We start from the raw sequence: 26,969 nt of genomic DNA on the forward strand, positions 1-26,969 counted from the left end.
GCTCCAGGCAAATACTAATCTACTCTGATCTCTATGGATTTTCCTGTTCTAGACATTTCATATAAATGGAACAAAACAATATGTGGTCCTTTGTTACTGGCTTCTTTCACTTAGCATAATGTTTTTGAAGTTCATCTATATTGTCCCACGTGTCAGTGTTTCATTCCTTTTTATGGCTGAATGATATTCTGTTGTGTGGATATCCCACATTTTGTTTATCCATTCTTCGGTTGATGTACGTTTGGGTTGTTTCCACTTTCAGACTATTATGAATAATGCTGCTATGAACATTCATGTACTGATGCAAGTTTTTGTGTGAACCTATATTTTCATTTGTCTTGAGTATATATAGACAGAAGTAAAAGTAGAACCATGTTCCTGACCCTTTCTCACATTTATTTCATATACCATCATGCTGCCTTGTTGGGAAGCTAGTGCCCTTTAACAGATTAAAACACTGAGGCTCAGAGGGAGGCCTGAAAACACCAAATGCTAGAGCTGAAATATGAACCCAGTCCAGGGTTCTTTCCAACACAGCACAATGAGCCCCTCTCAGAGAGTCTGCAGCCCACTCAAGGGAATAAAACACATGAACTTTGAAAAGCAACATAATGTGAACATTCACCTCGTCACTCTGAACTCCTAACCAAGTGCTTTGTGGACTGTGTCCTGGCATAAGGGGTTAGACTGAAGCCAGAATCTTCTTGGAAGGAGTAAGGTAGAAAGCTAGCCAGTGGAATGGCCACTTTCCTCCAATGGGACCCCAGGAGCCTGCCAGGGAGCCCACCACACACAGGTTTTCATAGTGATTTGTCCAACTGAAGCCCTGCCCAGGAGGGATGGAGCCAGGAGTCAAAGCACTAGGCACTCATCCCATCACACTGAGGAGACAACATTCCTGGGAAACAGTTCTGGGAAAAGAATGGACAGGAAACCTTTATTCTGGCTTCAGCTCATTCTCTCAGCTCCGGTCCTGTCCTGGCCCTAATTCCCTGATCTTAAGCAGAACTCTTAATATTCCATTCACATCTGCCTTGCCCCTCTGCCCTGAACCTAAGACCCTTTCCCCAAAGAGCACTGGGAGTGTGAAAAGACTCTGCGCTAAGTATATTTTCCTGAAGTCAGGATGGATGGAGAGGTAGGCTGTGGCCTGGGCTCCCCGGCCCCTCTGTGAGCCCACCCCAAAGTCCCAAATTCCAGGCCACGAGAACAAACAGGAGCTTGCCCGAGGTGTCCATCTATACCTAAGAGCCATCCACTCCATCCAGCTGATCAGATGGAGTGGGAGACACAGAAGAGCTCTCCAGTTGCTGGACTTTTCTATTTCAACCACTGTCCCTGGCCCAAGGGTTGGAGGGATTCCATCTAAGGCTTAAAATCACTCCTGGTACATAGTAGAGCTCAAGAAGCATTTATTGAATGCTGAATTTTCAGAATAATATAGTACAAGACTACAACAACAAGAAGAAGTCTAGCAATGCTTTCTTGTTTATTTAGAACTCATTTAACTCACAGCATTGCTGGTGAAGTAAGTATAATTATTTTCCCTTTTTCCAGAGCAGGAAACTGTGGTGCAGGGAGGTGTGTGGATATGCTCAGAGAAGGGATCCAGAGCCAGAAGAAGCCACCCAGCTCAGGGCTGTTGCCTGGGCCTCTGGGTCCCCCTGCTGGCTGCCGGAAGCCTGGGTATGGGGTGAGGATCTTGGAACGGCCGGCTTCCACTCCAGCAGCAGAGGCTCCCTCCCTGGGCTGGCTCTGGGCTGGGTTCCTGAGGCTGGGAGGAGGCTCAAGGCTAGGGGGACCATCAGATGCACTGTGAAAGGCTTCAGGTGGGATGCTCCAGGGTAGAATGGACAAGACCTGTGGGAGACAGACAGAGCCCATGCCCCCTAACCTTTCTAGGCTTTGCCCATCTCCTCTGGAGAGCCCAGCCAGAGGGAATGCATAGACTGCTCTCCTGACGCCCATTCCAAAGTACTTTGTTCCCCTTTTTCTAGGCAAAGCCTTCTAAACCAGCCCAAAGCAATGGGATGGCTCCTATTTAGAGAAATCTCTAGAGAAGAGGATTTTCCAGCTTCCTTTACTTTTCACCACACCTCATCTAGCAGCTCTCAGTTCTGACAGTGAGAAAGGCTAGCTTAGACCCATCCACCTCTTGTTCCTTCTGGAAATGTGGGTCTGCTGGCTTTCCGCTGGATATTTTGTTAATTCAATCCTCCTCAAGGATTATGAGTTTGGTCTGTAGTGTCAAACAAATTTGGCATCAAATCTCACTTCTGTCCCTTCTTAGTGTCTGACTTTGAGCACATAACCAAGAAACCTCCTTTTTCTCACTTATAAAATGGGCTTAACTTTCATAATGGGTTGTTGGGAATATTCAGTGGTATATCATAAAATCAATAGCACTGTGCATATAGCGTGTTCAGTAAATGTTATTAACAATAATTATTATTTTTGTAGTTCTTTTACCTTTCTTACTCTATCACTTAACTAAAGAGGAGTGGGATGAGGGGTACAGTAGGCAGGTAGGAGTTCTGGACAGAAAAGTGTGGCGCATCCTGTCATGTGCTTGAAATGTCCCCAACCTGGTCACCTCCTTTTGCTCCTACCCTTGTCTGCAAAGGGAGGGATGGCAGCTGCTCCCCTCCACCTGCCCAGGCCCTGACCCAGCCAAAGGACTGGCACAGCTGCTGGAATGGCGCAAATGCCTTGGATTTAGGGCTAGGTAGAGGACAGCTGAGGATGGGAGAATAGGGTGAAGGGCCAGATAAGGAACACTCTTCTCTCTCATTATGTCCACTTACCCTGCAGCTTCCTAAGCCTTTCAGGTCAGCCTGGGACCTCTGACCTCATGCCTGCTCCACCCTGGGGGTTGGACAGGAGGTGCTCCCCCTCTTTTCCTCCCTTGTCCTCTGCCCTCTCATGCCTCCTCCCCCATGGCTGAACCCACCCACCCCACCCCCATGCCCCTGCTCCCTCCCCAACCCATGTGCTGCCCAGCTGTCACTGGCCCTGAGCTGGGCACTCTGCCTGCCTGTATCACTCATGAATTGCCACTATTCACACTCTGGCTCCAGGGTCTCCACCTGTTCCCCTTGGTCTGCACAGCAGGACTGTGTGTTCTCATCTGTTGTCCTCCATCCAGGACCCAGTGCAAGAGACTAAACTTAAAAATTCCCAACTTCCACCTGCCAGGACTGGGGTAGAGAGGACTGGCTGAGAGGCAGAGTCTGAGTTAGGGGCACCCTCATCTCCTGGAAGAGCAGGCCTGGTTCTTCCCTGTCCCCGGCCCACCAGCACTGTCTGAAACAAACTGCAATGCAGTGTGAAGAAAAAGCAAGAAGCCCACTCTTCCCAAAAGGACATTTGCATATTTCATAATGTTCTCTTATTACATTTCACTTATTCGTGGCCAGGGCCTGAATCAGGGGCTGGTCAGTGTACAATGTAAACAGAAAGACACACAGTGGCAACATTTTTTAAATTAATTTCTTATTATACAAGCAGTATGTGAATACACTTTCCTTGATTGGGAAAATGAAACCATTGCAGTTCAGGCTCACATTCCCTTTGATCAGTCCTCTAAATCCAGACCATTTCCCTTAAACACAGAGGTGACCACTATTACCAGCTTGTCTATATAGTTGCATAATATATCCATAGAAAATATATAATTTTATCATGTGGGTTTGGGTTTTGCTGTTATTTTTTACATAAATTGTAAACTACAAATATTTTACAACTAAATTCACTAAAAAAGGTCTTATCTAAGTCAGTACATATAGATTTACAACAATCTCTTTAAATGCTACATGATATTCCTAGCATAGACACATCACAGTTTATTTAGCCATCTCCCTATTGATAGACATCAGGTTCTGTCATTTTCTCCCATTATAAACATTGTGTTCTGTCACATGCTTGAGGCTTCTCCAATCTGGTCCTGCCTGGTCCCATGTTCCTACCCCTGTGAAGAGGAAAATTTATCATTTATACTGTTTTAAGGGTGCAGAAATGGCAAAAGTGTCCTTAGGAGCATTTTATAACAAATTTTTAGTAACATAAAAAATCCTGGGTCCTATTAAGATGATCTCTACATCCACCTGAGGACAAATTACTGCTCTAGGAAAGAGAGTGCACCCAGTGAGGTAGAAGGAGATGCAAAAGAGAGTGAAGAGAGTAGAAAGTGAAAGAAAAGTGAACAGAAAAGAGCAAGAAAGAGAAAGATGTAAAAGGACACGTATATGACAGTGCTCTCTGCAACGGGATAAAACTGGAAACGTCTAGCGGCAAAGAAACAGTTAAGTAAAATTTGTCATATCCATTCACCAGAATATTATGTAGCCATTAAAATGATAATCATGAAGACTATGTAGGAGTATGAAAAATGCTTCTGATATTAAGTTAAAGAGTAGAGTACAAAATTAAAACTGCATTATGATGGTAACCATGAAAAATGATGGGAAGGGAATATAGGCAAATAAAACAATTTGATTTGTGGTAGTAGCAGAATTGTGGGTATACTATTATTATTGCTTACTTACATTGTCATAATATTATTTTGCAATATATGATTAACGTTAAAGTTAAATAGCAACAGGAAGAAGGAGGGAAAAGAAAATGAATAAAAAGAAAAAGGAGAAGAGAGGGAAGGGAGAAGGGCATGGAAGAAGAAATGAGAGAGGAGAAGAGAGATGAAAAGAGAGGGATTGGAGTAAAGCCCATGTTTTGAGGGCTGGGCCATCTTTAACAGCCACATCAGCCGTAGTATTGACTCAGGCTCTTCTTCCAGGCTCTTTGGACTGAAAACAGTTTTCACTGTACACAGAAGATGTTCACCTCCCACCCTCTTCCCTTCAGTATTTTTTAAAGCCTATTAAGGAGTTAGGGATACCAAGCTCAGGATTTCAAGAAACTCAGATTCTAGTGGCTAGAGAGAGATAGGGGCATAGATGTGTGAGCAAACAATTACAGCCAATCAACAAAAGCTCAAATAGAGGTCTAAATCTCTGTAGGTGGAGGCTGTAGGGTCCCAGAAGGCTTCATGAGCAAGCGACATTTGAGCTGCGTTTCAAAAACTGGGCAGGAGATTATCAGACAGAGAAAGGGGGGTAGCATCCTAACATCCTAGGCAGAAGGTACAAGTGTAAAGGCACCAGGGCCTAAACACACACACACACACACACACACACCACATAGACTACCATTTAGTATGGCTAAACATAGGGTTCAGGAGGAACAGAGGCAAGAGATGCGGCCTTGAATTTATCCTAAGGGCAATGAGAAGGATTAAAGCTTTTAATCAGAGCAATAGCACACTCTAATTTATGCTTTAGAGAGATGACTGTTGAGGCAATGAGGAAAGTGGGTGGTAGCAGGGAAAAGTGGAGAGAAGGAACATAAATTAGGAGGTTATTGTAAGAGTTCGATAAGAAAGAGTAAGACCCTAAACTGGGGCAATTAATGGCATAAGGGTGGAGGGATTAACTCAAGAAATCTTTATGTAGAATTAATAGAACTTTATTCATTAACTCATTTAGTGAACAACTTTTGAGAGCCTCCTATGGCATTGGGTAGTCAGTGATCAAAGACAGTGTCTTTCTTAAGAGGGGAAGATAGACAGAGAGACAGCTGGTTACAGATCAGTGTGAAAAGTGCTATGATAGAGATAAGCCAGTGAGGGAGAGGCCTTGAGAGATCAGGAATAAATGGGATATGGGAAGGGAGGGAGGAGGGGTCTAGGATGACTTCCAGGTTTCCACCTCAGATGTTGAGTGGAGAGTTGAGCCACTGGCTAAGGTGAGGAGCACAGGGTGTGTGTCTGGAGATACATGGTCATTTTGATTTGGGTCTCTCACTCTTCCTTTGCCACCACCCCATTGAGAAAGGCCAACTGTGGTTTAGGGAGCTTGTTGTTGCCTTCCCAGTTGGAAGAATTGCATGGAAAACACCTAGTATAGTTCCTGGCACATAGTAAGTGCTCAATAAATGTTAAATAAAGAAAACTAGTAAAAAGTGCAGAAACTTAAAGCAAGATTCATACTTACCATGCTGTCTCTCTCCATAAAACCATTGAGGGATGTGTGGCCCACTGGCCCTGAAAGGCAGTCCACCAGAGACTTTTGACAGAACCTCAGCCTCCCAAGAAGAGGTTGTTAAAGAGAGTATGGATATAAACATGCAAAAACTGAGCTCACTGTTGGTAGATTGGGCTCCCACAAAGAAAAGGATAGATGGGGCAGAGGGCTCTCAGCAGTTTATTCCCATCAAAAGGCATCTGCATTGCGTCATTTGTTATAAGAATATGTACTGTGAACTTTGAAAACCACCTCATTGCATGATACCATGGAGGAAGTCACCAAAGTTGTGGATTTTCTTTGTTCTTGTGCTTTTACTATTGTCGCTTTACTGAAATTTTAGAAGAAGATGAAGCAGAGTATGGAGACCTTGTTTATGTCGATGCTGTTGGGTAGTAAAGTCATGGAAAACTTGTTGAAAGATTTACTGAACTGCTTCTCCACCACAGGGAATTAAAAGACTTTGAGGGACCCAACTCATCAGACCTCAGGCAGCTCATGTCTTCCAGATGTGACAAGACTTGTAAACACTCTAATCTTGAAAGTGAAACACTGCTGATGCATTGGATGGAGGAAGTGCTCATGTTGAGCTTAAACTGGACATGTGGACTGACTGACCACTAGAACCTGCTTTCATTTCTTATTGCTTCACTACACTGAGCGCAATGAAATCACCAACAGTGATGAAATGCAGTGCTGTTTGATGGACATAAAGTCACTTTTTAAGAGAAATTCTCAGATTTTGGTAAGTATGAATCTTGCTTTAAGTTTTATATTTTTTTACCTTTTTGAAATTAACATGTATTGAGTGCTTATATGCTCCAGGCACTAGTCTAGGTGTTTTACATGTACTCATTCATTCCAGCCTCACAACAAACCTAAGAGGTAGTTTCTAGCATTATTCCCATTTCACAAATATTAACAGTGAGGTTAAGAAGAAAGACTTTTAAGTGGGGGAGCCTGGATGGACTCTACCCTGGCAGTCTGACTTCTGTGCTCTTAACCACTCTGTGTAAACTTGAAGATGTGTCTAATCACCAAGCATCAGCCCTATCAATGGGGCTTCATTTCCAAGGAACTGATTATAGTGAAAGTGAATTATGCTCACCAAGAAGACTCAATTTTCCTAGAATTTTAGAAAGCACTGGATAAATCTCAGAGTCTAAAATATTCTACTCTGTGGTCTAGCTCTGGGCAACACTTGGGTCCATTTTCTTTTTCTCATGAAACCACTGAGGGCAGTGCTGAGAAACATCGCTAGTGAGTAAATCTGGAGACTGTGTTGAGAGGTGCCCTGCTGCAGCACCCTCCACAACTCCATTTGTTTAAATTCCTGTCCTCATGGACTTCATCAATGCTCTCAAAATCAACCCACATCTAGCATAGGCCTATAAGAGTGCACTTTTGTATAAATTATGTTAATCTAACTGCTTTTATACTGCTTTTGTGTTGTTGTTAAAAATCCATAAATTTGTTCAGCCAGCTTCACTATTGTTATTAATTTTTAAGTTACAGACTTCATGTTCTGAGGTATAGCAGCGTACGTTGTTTTTTTTTTTTAATTTTTATTGTAGTATAGTTGCTTTACAATGTTGTGTTAATTTCCACTGTACAGCAAAGTGAATCAGCTACACGTATATATATATCCCCTCTTTTTTGGATTTCCTTCCCATTTAGGTCACCACAGAGCACTGAGTAGAGTTTCCTGTGCTATACAATAGGTTCTCATTAGTTACCTATTTTATACATAGTATCAATAGTGTATATATGTCAATCTCAATCTCCCAATTCATCCCACCCACCCCCCCTTTCCCCCTTGGTATCCATATGTTTGTTCTCTACGTCTGTGTCTCTATTTCTCCTTTGTAAATAAGATCGTTTATACCAATTTTTTCAGATTCCACATATATGTGCTAATATACAATACTTCTTTTCCTCTTTCTGACTTACTTCACTCTGTATGACAGTCTCTAGGTCCATCCACATCTCTACAAATGACCCAATTTCATTCCTTTTTATGACTCAGTAATATTCCATTGTATATATGTACTACATCTTCTTTATCCATTCCTCTGTTGATGGACATTTAGATTGTTTCCATGTCCTGGCTATTGTAAACAGTGCTGCAATGAACATTGGGGTGCATGTGTCTTTTTGAATTATGGTTTTCCCTGGGTATATGCCCAGTAGTGGGATTGCTGGATCACATGGTAGTTCTAGTTTTAGTTTTTTAAGGAACCTACATACTGTTCTCCATAGTGGCTACATACTGTTCTCCATAGTGGCTACATACTGTTCTCCATAGTAGTTGTATCAATTTACATTCCCACCAACGGTGCAAGAGGATTCCCTTTTCTCCACACCCTCTCCAGCATTTATTGTTTGTAGAAGGTTTGATGATGGCAATTCTGACCAGTGTGAGGTGATACCTCATTGTAGTTTTGATTTGCGTTTCTCTAATAATTAGCGATGTTGAATATCTTTTCATATGTTTTTTTGCCAACTGTATGTCTTCTTTGCAGAAGTGTCTATTTAGGTCTTCTGCCCACTTTTTTGATTAGGTTGCTTGTTTTTTTGCTATTGAGCTGCATGAGCTGCTTGTATATTTTGGAGATTAATCCTTTGTCAGTTGCTTCATATTTTCTCCCATTCTGAGGGCTGTCTTTTTGTCTTGTTTATGGTTTCCTTTGCTGTGCAAAAGCTTTTAGTTTAATTAGGTCCCATTTGTTTATTTTTGTTTTTATTCTCATTACTCTAGGAGGGGTGTCAAAAAAGATCTTTCTCAAAAAATATCAGATTTATGTCAAAGAGTGTTCTGCTTATGTTTTCCTCTAAGGGTTTTATAGTGTCTGGCCTTACATTTAGGTCTTTAATCTATTTTGAGTTTATTTTTGTGCATGGTGTTAGGGAGTGTTCTAATTTCATTCTTTTACATATAGCTGTCCAGTTTTCCCAGCACCACTTATTGAAGAGGTTTCTTTGCTCCATTGTATATTCAGGCTTCCTTTGTCATAGATTAGGTGGCCATAGGTGCATGGGTTTATCTCTGAACTTTCTATCCTGTTCCATTGATCTATATTTCTGTTTTTGTGCCAGTACCATACTGTCTTGATTACTGTAGCTTTGTAGTATAGTCTGAAGTCAGGGAGCCGGCTTCCTCTGGCTCTGTTTTTCTTTCTCAAGATTGCTTTGGTTATTCAGGGTCTTCCGTGTTTCCATAAAAATTGTAAAATTTTTTGTTCTAGTTCTGTGAAAAATGCCATTGGTAATTTTATAGTGATTGCATTGAATCTGTAGATTGCTTTGGGTAGTATAGTCACTTTCACAGTATTGATTCTTCCAATCCAGGAACATGGTATATCTCTCCACCTGTTGGTGTAGTCTTTGATTTCTTTCATCAGTATCTTATAGTTTTCTGCATACAGGCCTTTGCCTCCTTATGTAGGTTTATTCCTAGGTATTTTACTCCTTTTTGTTGCAATGGTAAATGGGATTGTTTCCTTAATTTCTCCTTCTGATCTTTCATTGTTAATGTATAGGAATGCAAGAGATTTCTGTGTATTAACAGTGTATCCTGTGACTTTATTAAATTTGTTGATTAGCTCTAGTCTGGTGGAATCTTTAGGATTTTCTACGTATAGTATCATGTCATCTGCAAACAGTGACAGTTTTACTTCTTCACTGCCAATTTGGATTCCTTTTATTTCTTTTTCTTCTCTGATTGCCATGTTTAGGACTTCCAAAACTATGTTGAATAATAGTGGTGAGAGTGGGCACCCTTGTCTTGTTCCTGATTTTAGAGGAAATGCTTTCAGCTTTTCACCATTGAGAATGATGTTGGCTGTGGATTTGTCATATATGGCCTTTATTATGTTGAGGTAGGTTCCCTCTATGCCCACTTTCTGGAGAGTTTTTATCAAAAATGGGTGTTGAATTTTGTTGAAAGCTTTTCCTGCATCTATTGAGATGATCATATGGATTTTATTCTTCAATTTGTTAACATGGTGTATCACATTGATTGATTTGCATATATTGAAGAATCCTTGCATCTCTGGGATAAATCCCACTTGATCATGGTGTATGATCCTTTTAATGTGTTGCTGGATTTGGTTTGCTAGTATTTTGTTGAGGATTTTTCCGTCTATGTTCATCAGTGATATTGGCCTGTAATTTTCTTTTTTTGTAATATCTTTGTCTGGTTTTGGTATCAGGGTGATGGTGGCCTCCTAGAATGAGTTTGGGAGTGTTCCTCCCTCTGCAATTATTTGGAAGAGTTTGAGAAGGATAGGTATTAGCTCTTCTCTGAATGTTTGATAGAATTTGCCTGTGAAGTCATCTGGCCCTGGACTTTTGTTTGGTGGAAGATTTTTAATCACAGTTTCAATTTCATTACTTGTGATTGGTCTGTTCATATTTTCTATTTCTTCCTGGTTCAGTCTTGGAAGGTTGTACCTTTCTAAGAATTTTTCCATTTCTTCTAGGTTGTTCATTTTATTGGTGTATAGTTGCTTGTAGTAATCTCTTATGACCCTTTGCATTTCTGTGGTGTCCATTGTAACTTCTCCTTTTTCATTTCTCATTTTATTCATATGAATCCTCTCCCTTTTTTTCTTGATGAGTCTGGCTAAAGGTTTATCAATTTTTTGTTTAGCCTCTCAAAGAAACAGCTTTTAGTTTGATTGATATTTTCTATCATTTTCTTCATTTCTATTTCATTTATTTCTGCTCTGATCTTTATGATTTCTTTCCTTCTACTAATGTTGGTTTTTGTTTGTTCTTCCTCTAGTTGCTTATGCATAAGTTTAGGTTGTTTATTTGAGATTTTTCTTGTTTCTTGAGGTAGGATTGTATTGCTATAAACTTCCCTGTTAGAACTGCTTTTGCTGCATCCCATAGGTTTTGGGTCATCGTGTTTTCATTGTCATTTGTTTCTAGGTATTTTTTATTTCCTCTTTGATTTCTTCAGTGATCTCTTGGTTATTTAGTAACATATTGTTTAGCCTCCATATTTTTGTGTTTTTTACAGGTTTTTTTCCCTGTAATTGATTTCTAATCTCATAGCATCATGTCGGAAAATATGCTTGATATGATTTCAATTTTCTTAAATTTACCAAGGGTTGATTTGTGACCCAAGATGTGATCCACCCTGGAGAATGTTCTGTGTGCACTTGAGAAGAAAGTGTATTCTTCTGCTTTCATATGGAATGTCCTGTAAATATCAATTAAGTCTATCTATCTGGTCTAATATGTTACTTAAGGCTTCTGTTTCCTTATTAATTTTCTGTCTGGATGATCTATCCATTGGTGTAAGTGGAGTGTTAAATCCCCCACTATTATTGTGTTACTGTCAATTTCTCCTTTTATGGCTGTTAGCATTTGCCTTATGTGCTCCTATGTTGGGTGCATAAATATTTACAATTGCTATATCTTCTTCTTGGATTGATCCCTTTATCATTATGTAGTGTCCTTCCTTATCTCTTGTGACAGTCTTTATTCTAAAGTCTATTTTGTCTGATATGAGCATTGTTATTACAGCTTTCTTCTGATTTCCATTTGCATGGAATATCTTTTTCCATCCCCTCACTTTCAGTCTGTATGTGTCCCTAGGTCTGAAGTGGGTCTCTTGTAGGCAACATACATAGGGGTCTTGTTTTTGTGTCCATTCAGCCAGTCTGTGTCTTTTGGTGGAGGATTTAATCCATTTACATTTAAGGCAATTATCAATATGTATGTTCCTATGACCATTTTCTTAATTGCTTTGGGTTTGTTTTTGTAGGTCTTTTTCTTCTCTTCTGTTTCCTGCCTAGAAAACTTCCATTAGCATTTGTTGCAAAGCTGGTCTGGTTGTGCTGAATTCTGTTAGCTTTTGCTTGTCTGTAAAGCTGTTGATTTCTCAGTCAAATCTGAATGAGAACCTTGCTGGATAGAGTAATCTTGGTTGTAGGTTTTTCCCTTTCATCACTTCAAACATATCCTGCCACTCCCTTGTGGCCTGCACAGTTTCTGCCGAAAGATCAGATGATAAGCTTATGGGGATTCCCTTGTATGTTATTTGTTGCTTTTCTCTTGTTGTTTTTAATATTTTTTCTTTGAATTTAATTTTTGTTAGTTTGATTAAATATGTGTCTCGGCATGTTTCTCCTTGCGTTTATCCTATATGGGATTCTCTGTGTCTCTTTGACCTGACTGACTATTTCTTTTCCCATGTTAGGGAAGTTTTCAAGTATAATCTCTTCAAATATTTTCTCAGACCCTTCTATTTCTCTTCTTCTTCTGGGACCCCTATAATTCGAATGTTGGTGTGTTTAATGTTGTCCCAGAGGTTTCTGAGACTGTCCTCAATTCTTTTCGTTCTTTTTCTTTATTCTTCTCTGTGGCCGCTATTTCCGCCATTCTATCTTCCAGCTCACTTATCTGTTCTTCTGCCTCAGTTATTCTGCTATCAATTCCTTCTAGTGTATTTTTAATTTCAGTTATTGTGTTGTTTATCACTGTTTGTTTTTTTCTTTAGTCCTTTTAGGTCCTTGTAAACGTTTCTTGTATTTTCTCCATTCTGTTTCCGAGATTTTGGATCATCTTCACTATCATTACTCTGAATTCTTTTTCAGGTAGATTGCCTATTTCCTCTTCATTTTTTTGATCTTGTGGGTTTTTACCTTGCTCCTTCATCTGCAACATATTTCTCTGTCTTCTCACTTTGTCTAACTTACCGTGTTTGAGGTGTACTTTCCACAGCCTGCAAGGTCATAGTTACTCTTTTTTATTTTTCATTTTTACATTTTATTTATTTTTTTATACAGCAGGTTCTTATTAGTCATCAGTTTTATACACATCAGTGTATACATGTCAATCCCAATCGCCTAATTCATCACACCAACCCCCCTACTCCCCCACAGCTTTCCACCCTTGATGTCCATACGTTTGTTCTCTACATCTGTGTCTCAATTTCTGCCCTGCAAACCGGTTAATCTGTACCATTTTTCTAGGTTCCACATATATGCGTTAATATACAATATTTGTTTTTCTCTTTCTGACTTACTTCACTCTGTATGACAGTCTCTAGATACATTCAAGTCTCAACAAATGACCCAATTTCGTTCCTTTTTATGGTTGACTAATATTCCATTGTACATATGTACCATATCTTCTTTATCCATTCGTCTGTCGATGGGCATTTAGGATGCTTCCATGATCTGGCTATTGTAAATAGCACTGCAATGAACATTGGGGTGCATGTGTCTTTTTGAATTATGGTTTTCTCAGGGTATATGTCAGGTAGTGGGATTGCTGGATCATATGGTAATTCTATTTTTAGTATTTTAAGGAACCTCCATACTCATACTGTTCTCCATAGTGGCTGTATCAATTTACATTCCCACCAACAGTGCAAGAGTGTTCCCTTTTTGCCACACCCCCTCCAGCATTTGTTGTTTGTAGATTTTCTGATGATGCCCATTCTAACTGGTGTGAGGTGATACCTCATTGTAGTTTTGATTTGCGTTTCTCTAATAATTAGTGATGTTGAGCAGCTTTTCATGTGCTTCTTGGCCATCTGTATGTCTTCTTTGGAGAAATGTCCATTTAGGTCTTCTGCCCATTTTTGGATTGGGTTGTTTGCTTTTTAAATATTGAGCTGCATGAGCTGTTTACATATTTTGGACATTAATCCTTTGTCCGTTGATTCGTTTGCAAACATTTTCTCCCATTCTGAGGGTTGTCTTTTCGTCTTGTTTATGGTTTCCTTTGCTGTACAAAAGCTTTTAAGTTTCATTAGGTCCCATTTGTTTATTTTTGTTTTTATTTCCGTTACTCTTGGAGGTGGATCAAAAAAGATCTTGCTGTGATTTATGTCAAAGAGTGTTCTTCCTATGTTTTCCTCTAAGGGTTTTATAGTGTCTGGTCTCACATTTAGGTCTCTAATCCATTTTGAGTTTATTTTTGTGTATGGTGTTAGGAAGCATTCTAATTTCATTCTTTCACATGTAGCTGTCCAGTTTTCCCAGCACCACTTATTGAAGAGAATGTCTTTTCTCCATTGTATATCCTTGTCTCCTTTGCCATAGGTTAGTTGACCATAGATGCGTGGGTTTATCTCTGGGCTTCCTATCTTGTTCCTTTGATCTATGCTTCTGTTTTTGTGCCAGTACCATATTGTCTTGATTACTGTAGCTTTGTAGTATAGTCTGAAGTCCGGGAGTCTGATTCCTCCAGCTCCGTTTTTTTCCCTGAAGACTGCTTTGCCTATTCGGGGTCTTTTTTATCTCCAAACAAATTTTAAGATGATTTGTTCTAGTTCTGTAAAAAATGCCATTGGTAATTTGATAGGGATTGCAGTGAATCTGTAGACTGCTTTGGGTAGTATAGTCATTTTCACAATATTGATTCTTCCAATCCAAGAACACGGTATATCTCTCCATCTGTTGGTATCATCTTTACTTTCTTTCATCAGTGTCTTATAGTTTTCTGCAAACAGGTCTTTTGTCTCCCTAGGTAGGATTATTCCTAGGTATTTTATTCTTTTTGTTGCAATGGTAAATGGGAGTGTTTCCATAATTTCTCTTTCAGATTTTTCATCATTAGTGTATAGGAATGCAAGAGATTTCTGTGCATTAATTTTGTATCCTGCAACTTTACCAAATGCATTGATTAGCTCTAGTAGTTTTGTGGTGGCATCTTTAGGATTCTCTATGTATAGTATCATGTCATCTGCAAACAGTGACAGTTTTACTGTTTCTTTTCCAATTTGTATTCTTTTCATTTCTTTTTCTTCTCTGATTGCCATGGCTAGGACTTCCAAAACTATGTTGAATAATAGTGGTGAGAGTGGACATCCTTGTTTGTTCCTGATCTTAGAGGAAATGCTTTCAGTTTTTCACCATTGAGAATGATGTTTGCTGTGGGTTTGTCGTATATGGCCTTTATTATGTTGAGGTAGGTTCCCCCTATGCCCACTTTCTGGAGAGTTTTTATCATAAATGGGTGTTGAATTTTGTCAAAAGCTTTTTCTGCATCTATTGAGATGATCATATGGTTTTTATTCTTCAATTTGTTAATATTGTGTAGCACATTGACTGATTTGCATATATTGAAGAATCCTTGTATCTCTGGGATAAATCCCACTTGATCATGGTGTATGATCCTTTTAATGTGTTGTTGGATTCTGTTTGCTAGTATTTTGTTGAGGATTTTTGCATCTATATTCATCAGTGATATTGGTCTGTAATTTTCTTTTTTTGTAGTATCTTTGTCTGGTTTTGGTATCAGGGTGATGGTGGCCTCATACAATGAGTTTGGGAGTGTTCCTTCCTCTGCAATTTTTTGGAAGAGTTTGAGAAGGATGGGTGTTAGCTCTTCTCTAAATGTTTGATAGAATTCACCTGTGAAGCCATCTGGTCCTGGACTTTTGTTTGTTGGAAGATTTTTAATCACAGTTTCAATTTCATTACCTGTGATTGGTCTGTTCATATTTTCTATTTCTTACTGGTTCAGTCGTGGAAGGTTATACCTTTCTACGCATTTGTCCATTTCTTCCAGGTTGTCCATTTTATTGGCATAGAGTTGCTTGTAGTAGTCTCTTAGGATGCTTTGTATTTCTGCGGTGTCTGTTGTAACTTCTCCTTTTTCATTTCTAATTTTATTGATTTGAGTCCTCTCCCTCTTTTTCTTGATGAGTCTGGCTAATGGCTTATCAATTTTGTTTATCTTCTCAAAGAACCAGCTTTTAGTTTTATTGATCTTTGCTATTGTTTCTATTTCATTTATTTCTGCTCTGATCTTTATGATTTCTTTCCTTCTGCTAACTTTGTGTTTTGTTTGTTCTTCTTTCTCTAGTTCCTTTAGGTGTAATGTTAGATTGTTTATTTGAGATTTTTCTTGTTTCTTGAGATAGGCTTGTATAGCTACAAACTTCCCTCTTAGAACTGCTTTTGCTGCATCCCGTAGGTTTTGGATCATCGTGTTTTCATTGTCATTTGTCTCTAGGTATTTTTTGATTTCCTCTTTGATTTCTTCAGTGATCTCTTGGTTATTTAGTAACGTATTGTTTAGCCTCCATGTGGTTGTGTTTTTTATGTTTTTTTCCCCTGTACTTGATTTCTAATCTCATAGCGTTGTGGTCAGAAAAGATGCTTGATATGATTTCAATTTTCTTAACTTTACTGAGGCTTGATTTGCAACCCAAGATGTGATCTATCCTGGAGAGTGTTCCATGCACACTTGAGAAGAAAGTGTAATCTGCTGTTTTTGGATGGAATCTCCTATAAATATCAATTAAATCTATCTGGTCTATTGTTTCATTTAAAGCTTCTGTTTCCTAATTTATTTTCATTTTGGATGATCTGTCCATTGGTGTAAGTGAGGTGTTAAAGTCCCCCACTATTACTGTGTTACTGTCAATTTCCTCTTTTATAGCTGTTAGCAGTTGCCTTATGTATTGAGGTGCTCCTATGTTGGGTGCATATATATTTATAATTGTTATATCTTCTTCTTGGATTGATCCCTTGATCATTATGTAGTGTCCTTCCTTGTCTCTTGTAACATTCTTTATTTTAAAGTCTATTTTATCTGATATGAATATTGTTACTCCAGGTTTCTTTTGATTTCCATTTGCATGGAATATCTTTTTCCATCCCCTCACTTTCAGTCTGTATGTGTCCCTAGGTCTGAAGTGGGTCTCTTGTAGACAGCCTACAGTTGGGTCTTGTTTTTGTATCCATTCAGCAAGCCTGTGTCTTTTGGTTGGAGCCTTTAATCCATTCACATTTAAGTTAATTATCGATATGTATGTTCCTATGACCATTTTCTTAATTGTTTTGGGTTTGTTTTTGTAGGTCCTTTTCTTCTCTTGTGTTTCCCACTTAGAGAAGTTCCTTTAGCATTTGTTGTAGAGTTGGTTTGGTGGTGCTGAATTCTCTTAGCTTTTGCTTGTCTGTAAAGCTTTTGATTTCTCCATCGAATCTGAATGAGATCCTTGCTGGGTAGAGTAATCTTGGTTGTAGGTTCTTCCCTTTCATCACTTTAAATATATCATGCCACTCCCTTCTGGCTTGTAGAGTTTCTGCTGAGAAATCAGCTGTTGACCTTATGGGAGTTCCCTTGTATGTTATTTGTCATTCTTCCCTTGCTGCTTTCAATAATTTTTCTTTGTCTTTAATTTTTGCCAATTTGATTACTATGTGTCTTGGAGTGTTTCTCCTTTGGTTTATCCTGTATGGGACTCACTGCACTTCCTGGACTTGGGTGGGTATTTCCTTTCCTATGTTAGGGAAGTTTTCGACTATAATCTCTTCAAATATTTTCTCGGGTCCTTTCTCTCTCTCTTCTCCTTCTGGGACGCCTATAATGAGAATGTTGTTGCGTTTAATGTTGTCCCAGAGGTCTCTTAGGCTGTCTTCATTTCTTTTCATTCTTTTTTCTTTATTCTGTTCTGCAGCAGTGAATTCCACCATTCTGTCTTCCAGGTCACTTATCCGTTCTTCTGCCTCAGTTATTCTGCTATTGATTCCTTCTAGTGTAGTTTTCATTTCAGTTATTGTATTGTTCATCTCTGTTTGTTTGTTCTTTAATTCTTCTAGGTCTTTGTTAAACATTTCTTGCATCTTCTCGATCTTTGTCTCAATTCTTATTCCGAGGGCCTGGATCATCTTCACTATCATTATTCTGAATTCTTTTTCTGGAAGGTTGCCTATCTCCACTTCATTTAGTTGTTTTTCTGGGGTTTTATCTTGTTCCATCATCTGGTACATAGCTCTCTGCCTTTTCATCTTGTCTGTCTTTCTGTTAATGTGGTTTTTGTTCCACAGGCTGCAGGATTGTAGTTCTTGCTTCTGCTGTCTGCCCTCTGGTGGATGAGGCTCGGGTCATGGTTACTCTTGCTTCTGGTGTCTGACCCCAGTGGGTGCAGTTGGTCCAGTCACTTGTGTAAGCTTCCTGGTAGGAGGGTAGGTGCCTGTCTTCTGGTGGGTGGATTTGGATCTTGTCCCTCTGATGGGCAGGGCTGCATCAGGTGGTATGTTTTGGGGTGTCTGTGGGCTTAGTATGCCTTTAGGCAGCCTGTCTGCTGATGGGTGGGTTTGTGTTCCTGTCTTGCTTGTTGTTTGGTGTAAGCGTTTAGCACTGGTGCCTGCAGGCAGTTGGGTGGAGCTGGGTCTTGGAGTTGAGAAGGAGACCTCTGGGATTCCCTGGGGTTGGGAATTCTCTGGCATTCCAATTTCCTGGACTTGGCACTCCCACCCAAGGCTCAGGCCCCACCCCTGTCCTGGGAACCAAAGCCCTGCAAGCCACACATCTTGGCTAAAAAGGGGAAAAAAAGAAAAGAAAAAAGAAGAAAAAAAGGGCAGGATGAAAACAAACAAACAAAACCCAGGACAAATAGCAAAGCAAAAACAAGCAAACAGCAGCAACAATAATTTAAAACAAACAAGCAAACAAACAAAACCCCAGATAAATGGTAAAAGCAAAACCGAACAAAAACAAAAAAAAAAACACATACAAAAAAAGCAATATAAACAAAAACAGAGAAAACAAAAAACAAGAGAACAACCAGACAAACAAAAGGACCCCAAAATGAAATCAAACAATTAAAAACAAAACATAAAAAACAAAAGAAAAGCAGAATGCAAACTGAAGGAAACAGGAAAGAAAACAAAACAAACACACAAAAATGATAAAAAAGGATTAAAAAAGATAACACATAGAAGAAAGGGAAAAAAAGATAAAAAAAAATAGAACAAAGGAAAGAAAAAAACAAGGAAAAAACACAGAACAACAAATAGGTATCATAGAAATATAAAAAATAAAAAAATTTAAAAACTAAATAAAAACAAATAATAATTTAAAAAGCAACAGCAGAACAGAACAAAGCATTAAAAAATAGTAAAAATTACATTTTTCTGGTGTTGCAGCTGTCATTGCCCCAACTGTGAGTCACTGCCAACCTCCACCTCCCCAGGAGGCCCTCAAAAACCTCTAGGTAGCTCTCTAGTCCATCTGTGGGCACTATGGGTGCATCTCAGACTCTGACGTGGCCCAACTGCCACGGGTACTAATCCCCAATGTCCACAGCTGCTAGAGCTAGACCAGTTTCAGTTGTGGGAACAATCATTGTCCATTCAGATATTCCATAGATGCAGGGTTTACCAAGCTGATTGTGGGGTTTTAAACTGCAGTTTGTGAAGTGACACAGAAAGATTTTCATTCCTCTTCCTTAGTTGCCCTGCCCCTGGGGCTCAGCTGTGGTTTCAGCTCCACCTCTGCATGTGGGTCATCCACAGGAGTCTGCTCCCAAGGCTGCCCTGGAACACTCTGGTCTGCCCCGGTGAGGACAGGGCATGGAGGTTGCATGACTGCCTGAGTCATAGGGGCCCTGGTGGCAGCAGGTATGCAGGAAAGCTGGCGGCCATGGGTGCGAGAGATCCGGCCCTAGTGGAAGACTTTCCTATTGCCTGGCAGCCAGCACAAGAAGGTCAGCCCTGGTGGGGCTTTTCCTAGCACCTGGCAGCAAGTGCAAGAAGGCCAGCCCTAGTGGGAGCTTTTCCTAGTGCCTGGTGGGGCAGGGGACTGGCATGTGGGGCGAGAGAGGCTGCAATGGCGGCTCCACCCCCTGCACATCACTCAACAGTGGCGCCTTGCTTCTGTGGCAGTCTGGGTTTCTTCCACAAGCATTTCCAGTTGTAGATTTCCTCCCTCTTGTCCCCTCAGGCTGTCTCCTCACAACCAACAGCATTTCTACCCTTGGGTTTTCTCTCTAGTCCTCACGTTCAAGCTCTCAGCCCCAGTGTGCACCAGTGGACACATGTCCCAGTCTGGGGCATGCAAGGCTGTGCCATGGACTGTCTGTGTAGGTCTCACTCTGTCCTGTCTGCCACAGACCAGCCATTTCACCCTCCTCTGACAGCCACAGATATTCCCCTTCTGTCCCAACTGATTTCCCCATTGGTGAGGAGGCTTCCCTGAATGAGGGAACCTCTTCTCTGCTTCAGTTCCCCCCCAGGGGTACAGATCTCATCCCGTTTCATCTCCTCTTCTTTCTTTTGTCCTACCCAGTTATGCAGGGATCTTTCTTGTCCTTTCCAGTGTCCAAGGTCTTCTGCTAGTGTTCAGCCAGTGTTCTGTGAGAATTGTTCCATCTGCAGATGTATTCTTGATGCATTTGTGGAGAGAGATGAACTCCACATCCTCCTACTCCTCCACCATCTTGGTGAAATCCAGCATAGTACTTTAGTGATTGATCCTCTCACTAAGTAAAACTAAAAATGCTGGACAAAATAATTAAACTCTATTTTTAAATGCATCAGTAGACTGGGAAAAAATTACAGGTAAATGCAGAAGCCTTAACATCACATAAAAACCATAAATATAAGCCTGTACTAATGTCAGCATTTATAATGAGTTTCAATTTTCACAAATCTTGCAAGGCATGGAGGACTTGTTAAAGGTAAAAAGTCTAACAGGAGTCCACACTCCCAGTATAAACCCATAAACCTGGAACCCAAAGGCTACAAGTCATCATAAGGGTGAATTAAACATAAGTCTGTGCTCTACCCACCTGCCTTAAACCTGGCACTGAATAGAAGGGAGAAAAACATCTCTCTTGAGAATTAGTAACTACCAGCTAGCCCTTGTGCAGATTTGCTGCCCAAAATTCACACTATCTTGATGGTTCAAAAAACCTAAATCCAAATATTTATTTTTTGTGTGATCCTGAGCTGGCAGAATCCTCAGGTGCCTGGCAGTAGCAAATGGAAAACAGTCCCAAAGGAAAACATTTCAATCTAGGCATTAGAGAATTCTCACAGATACAGGTTTAAGAAACATGAGCTTACCTAAAAAAATCACAAAACACAAGGAAACAAGACACCATGAGTGAGGTCCCATAAGGGAAAAAGTAGAGGGCATATAGTTGTTCACAAGCTGGGGCAATATTGCCCTCCAGGAGACATTTTTGGTTGTCGCAATTGGGAGGGGAATGTGTGTGCTCTTGGCATCTAGTGTGTAGAGGTCAGGGATGCTGTCAAACATCCTCTAATATGCAGGACAGCCTCTTACAATAAAGACTTATCTGGCTCAAGATGTCAATAGTGCTAACACTGAGAAACCCTGAGATAGCAGAATCATGCCTGCAAAGCTTCTATTTTGGAATCATCTGAAAAAAACATAAATAATAAGTATAAACTTAAGGAAAATGAAAGAAGAAATTTAAAATATGCATAAAGAGCAAGGGAATATATTATCAAGCAGATTTGAAGAATGAAATAAAATTTCTAAAAATGAATTAAGTAAAACAATTGAAATAAAAATTTCAGTGGAACAAACATTTTGAAAAATAGCTTGGAATTATCTAGTAAAATTAAAGGTATACATAACCTGTGACCCAAAAATTCCACTCCTAGTACGTAGTCTTAAGAAATTTATACACATGTGTTTCAATATACATATACAATGATGTTCATAGCAGCATTGTTGAAAATAGTCTCCACAAAAAGGGGAAAGAACTAATCCAAATATTCATCAAAAATAGAATAAAAAATTATAATATTCTCATGAACTATACTACCTCCCAGCAGGGAAAGTTAGTGAACCACAGGTACAAACATGCATTAATTTTTAAATATTATGTTGAATAAAAGATGCAAGACCCATAATACAGAGTATTACATTAAAACAAACAAAAATTGATATAGCTGGTAAACTATAAAGAAAAGCAAAGAAATGATTACACTAAAGTCACAGTGATGATCATCTCTGGCGGAAGAAGTGGTGGTTGGGGATCAGAAACAGAGACACAAGGGACTTCTGGACTATTGATAATGTTCCATTTATAGGGTGATTATTTGGTATTTGTTTCATAATTAATTGTTAAGCTATACATTTATATTTTTGCACTTTTTTGAATTGTGCTACATTTTCTCAATGTAAAAAAAGTTTAAAAAATGAAGTGGACAGGTTTAACAGCAGCTTAGACAAAGCTGAAGTGAGAATTACTGTATTGGAAGACAGATCTAAAGAAATTGTCCAGAATGCAGTTCAGAGAGACAAAGAGATAAAAAGTAGGCAAGAAAGATTGCATTGGAATTCTAAAAGACATGAGACAAAAAAGGGGCAGTATTTGAAGGGTTGATGGCTAAAAATTTCTCAGAACTGAAGAATAGATAACTGACAAAATTGGGAAGCCCAGGTAATCACAAGCAGTTTAAATAAAAAGTAATCCATACCTATAACACATCATAGTGAAACTTTCAGAATGTCTAAAATTAAAAAAAAAAGGTCCACATATGGGAATGCTCATGGTACTTGGCCCAGCTTCTGTCAAAATGTCTACTGGTTATGAAATTCTGTACAAGCCCAGCCTGAAGGGTGATTACACTACACCCTCAAGTACATACAGGTCAGTCAAAGCGTACAACTCTGATGCTGAGTAGAATGCTTTGAACATTGAAACAGCCATCAGGACCAAAGGTATAGATGAAGTTATCATCATCAACATCTTGACCAAATGCAGCAATGAACAGACAGGATATTGCCTACCAGAGAAGGGCCAAAAAGGAACTTGCATCAACACTGAAGTCAGCCTTGTCCAGCCACCTGAAGATGGTGATTTGAGGCCCATTGAAAACACATGCTCAGTATTATGCTTCTGAACTGAAAGCCTCCATGTAGGGGCTGGGGTCTGATAAGGACTGTCTCATTGAGACCATTTGCTCAAGGACCAACCAGGAGCTACAGGAAATTAACAGTCTACAAGGAAGTGTATAAGACTGATCTGGAGAAGGACATTGTTTCTGACATATCTGGTGACTTCTGCAAGCGGACGGTTGCCCCTGCAAAGGGTAGAAGAGGAGAGGATGGCTCTGTCATTGATTTTGTATTGATTGACCAAGATGCCTTGGATCTCTACTGTACTAAAGAGAAGAGGAGAGGAACTGAGGTTCTCAAATGGATCAGCATCATGATCAAGTGGAGTGTGTGTCACCTCCAGAAAGTATTTGAAAGGTACAAGAATTATGGACCTTATAACATGTTAAAGAGCATCAAGAAAGAGGTCAAAGGAGACCATGAAAATGCTTTCCTGAACCTGGCCCAGTGTATTCATAATAAGCCCCTGCGTTTTGCTGTATACGACTCCATGAAAGGCAAGGGGACTCATTATAAGGTGTTGATTAGAATCATGGTCTCCAAATTGCTGTACTACTACATCCAGCAAGACACCAAGAGTGACTACCAGAAAGTGCTCTGTACCTGTGTGGTGGGGATGACTGAAGCCTGAGACAGTGTGAATGTCCAGAAGTGGTGCTCCTATGCTTCCAGCTAACAGTTCTAGGAAATCAGCTTGCTACTAACAGCCCCCTTGTGCCCATTCCCTGTGAGGATGATGTTAGTATTGCTCCCCTTGGCCCCAACCTCATTTTAGTTGCCTAAGCATTGCCTGCCTTTCCTGTCTAGTCTCTCTTTCAGCCAAAGAAATGAATATTCCAAGGGGTGGGAAGTGCAATCTATGATGTGAAACACTTTGCCTTTTGTGTACCTTGTCATAAATAGATGATAAACTAAATTTTTATTTTAAAAATTAAAAATTAAGAGAAAAGAAAAGATATTAAAAGCAGTCAGAGAGAAAAGATATATAACCTTCAAGTAAATGACAATTACACTGACTCCTATTTTCATCAATAGTGAAAGCTAGAGAACAGTACAACAATATTCTTAATGTGCTAAAGAAAAAGTAAGTCTATTCCTAGAATTATTAAACTTAGTGAAAATAACATCCATGAAAGAAAGAGATCTAAAAACATTAAATAACTCATGGATTAAAGAGTAATTATAATTGAAATTAAAAATATTTAGAAAGGCTTAGAGACAAAACACTACATGTCAAACTTGTGAAATATAATTAAAGTGGTACTTTAGAGAAAAATTATAATCTTAAATGCTTATATTAGAAAATAAAACAGAAGGGGGATCAATATGGTGGAGGAGTAGGTCGTGGAGCTCACGTCCTCTCATAAATACATCAAAAATACATCTCTGTGTGGAACAGTTCTCATAGAATATCTACTGAACACAGGCAGAAGACCTCAGACTTCTGAAAGGGCAAGAAAATCTCCATGTAACCAGGTATGACAAAAGAATAAAGAAAAAGAGAGAGAGAGAAAGGAATCAGAATAGGACCTGTGCCTCTGGGAGGGAGCCATGAAAGAAGAAATGTTCCCACACCCTGGAAAGTCCCCTCACTGGCGGGGAGACCAGCCAAGATAGAGGGGGAACTTTGGAGCCTTGGAGGAGAGCATGACAACCGGTTTGTGGAAAGCAAAACAGAGAGAGACCTGCACAGATGGTCGATACCACCACTGTGCACTCCCCAGCCTGAGACACTTGTCCCCGGTGTGGTCGGGGGCTGGGTGCTAAAGCTTGGGCTTCAGAGGTCAACTTGGGGAGAGAACTGGGATTGGCTGCGTGGAGACAGCCTGAAGGGGCTGGAGCAGGGTGTGGCTGCAACTGAGGGTATATGCAGAAGAAGCCTGAGCCAGCCAAAGTGGCAAGGCACCATTGTTGGGGGGTGCGCAAGGAGAGGGGTGGGACCACATAGGAAATTCTTTGCCCATTCAGGCTCTCAGGTAACAGGACGGCCTACACAAGCTCTGAGGGTGGGCGTGAGCCCCCACTGCCATCATGGGCTTCGGAGGTGGGTGTGGGTCCCTGCCACTTCTGAGAGAATTGGGAGTGAGTGCCAATCACTGTCCCCACCCTGTCATGGGCCCAGGGAGTGTGCTCAGACTGCTGCCACTTCTGAGAGACCCATGAGCAAGAGTCAATTGCTGCGCCTGCTGTTGCAGTCCCCGGGAGTATGCATGAGCCACCGCATCTGCACACCCCCTATCAAGGGGATAACAGCCAGGACATGCTGAGGAAAGAGGTGGAAGGCAACCAAACTAAAAGCAGCTCTCATGCCAAAAATATTAAACCCACACAAGTTACACAGGGATGCTCCCACATATATCTAGCCTTCCAAGACTACAGTAGATAACTGTTTCTCCTAAACTCACAGAGTAAGAGAAACAGAAGTAAAATGAAGAAGCAGAGAAACCACTCCCACTTAAAATACCAAGAGAATTTCCCTGAAGGAACAAACAATGAAACAGACCTCTTCAGCCTAATAGACACCGAGTCAAAAAGGGGTAATGAAAACACTGACGGAATTAAGAAAGGCTATCAACAGAAATGCAGAGTACTGTAAAAAGGAATGAGAAAATATAAGGAGGAGGCAAGAAAAATTAGAAAATTCATTTGCTGAGACAAAAGCTGAACTAAAGGCAATGAATAGCAGAATGAATAATGCAGAAGAATGAAGAAGTGATCTGGAAGATAGAATAATGGAAATCACCCAATCAGAACAGCAGACAAAAAGACAAATGAAGAAATATGAAAGCCATATATGAGACCTATGGGATAATATAACAAGCCAATCTACACATAATAGGGATTCCAGAAGGAGAAGAAAGAGAAAAGGGGATTGAAAATGTATTTGAAGAAATTATGGCTGAAAATTTCCCAAACCTAAAGAAGCAAACCAATATCCAGATACAAGAAGCACAGAGGGTCCCAAACAAGATGAACCCAAAGAGACCTACACCAAGACACATACTCAAAATGACAAAAGTTAACAAGTTTTGAAAGGGAATAATCTGCAACCTAGAATACTCTACCCAGCAAGAGTATCATTTAGAATAGAAGGAGAGATAAAGAATTTCTCAGACAAGCAAAAACTAAAAGAATACAGCAATACTAAACCTATCCTAAAAGAAATAGTGAAAGGTCTTCTCTAAAGAGAAAAGAAGCAAGAAGAAATAGGAAAGAGGAAATCACAATTGGAAAGTAAATCACTTAAATAAGCCAGTATACAGATAAAAAAGGAAAAAAAAATCCATCTGTGAAAACAATGATAAACACAAGGAAAATCAAAAGGATAAACATGAAGATGTAAAAAAGGACATCAAAATCATAAAGTGTGGGGGAGGAGAGTAAAAATTGTAGATTCTTTTTTTTTCTTTTTTTTAGAATGTGTTTGAGCCTATATAACTATCAGTGTAAAGGAAGCAGATATAGGAAGGGGTTAACATACTTGAAAAAAAGGGTAATCACAAATCAAAAACATAAAATAGATTCACAAAAAACAAAAAGAAGAGAACACAAACATAAAATAAAAGGAAATCATCAAACCACAAAAAGAAAAAGAAAGGAACAAAGGAGAAACATAGAATCAACAGGAAAACAAGGTTTAACATGGCAATAAATACATGTTTATCAATAATTACCTTAAATGTCAACAGACTAAGTACTCTAATCAAAAGACATGGAGTGGTAGACTGGAAAGAAAAACAAGAGCCTACGATATGCTGCCTATAAGAGACCCATTTTAGGGCAAAGGAGACACATAGATTGAAAGTGAGGGGATAAAAAAAGATATTTCATGCAAATGGAAATGATAAGAAAGCAGGGTTCACAATACACATATTAGACAAAATAGACTTTAAAACAAAGGCCATAAAGAAAGATAAAGAAGGACACTATATATTGATAAAAGGATCAATACAAAAAGAGGATTTTACAGTCATCAACATATACGCACCTAATATAAGAGTGCCCAAATACATAAAAAAAAAATACTAACAGACATAAAAGAAGAAAATGACAGGAATACAATAATAGTAGGAGATTTAACACCCCACTCACATCAATGGACAGATCTTCGAGACAGAAAATCAGTAAGGCAACAGAGATCCTAAATGATACAATAGAACAGTTAGACTTAATTGATATTTTCAGGACATTACATCCAAAAAAAAAGCAGAATACACATTCTTTTCAAGTGCACATGGAACATTCTCTAGGATTGACCAC

General features: G+C 39.6%; 1 pseudogene; it reads left to right on the forward strand.

The window, feature by feature from the left end:
* Nucleotides 1-22,375: 22,375 nt before the first annotated feature.
* Nucleotides 22,376-23,333, forward strand: LOC133087851 (annexin A2-like; annotated as a pseudogene).
* Nucleotides 23,334-26,969: the final 3,636 nt, after the last annotated feature.

Source organism: Eubalaena glacialis, chromosome 3 (assembly GCF_028564815.1).
Source record: "Eubalaena glacialis isolate mEubGla1 chromosome 3, mEubGla1.1.hap2.+ XY, whole genome shotgun sequence".
Taxonomy (NCBI): Eukaryota; Metazoa; Chordata; class Mammalia; order Artiodactyla; family Balaenidae; genus Eubalaena; species Eubalaena glacialis.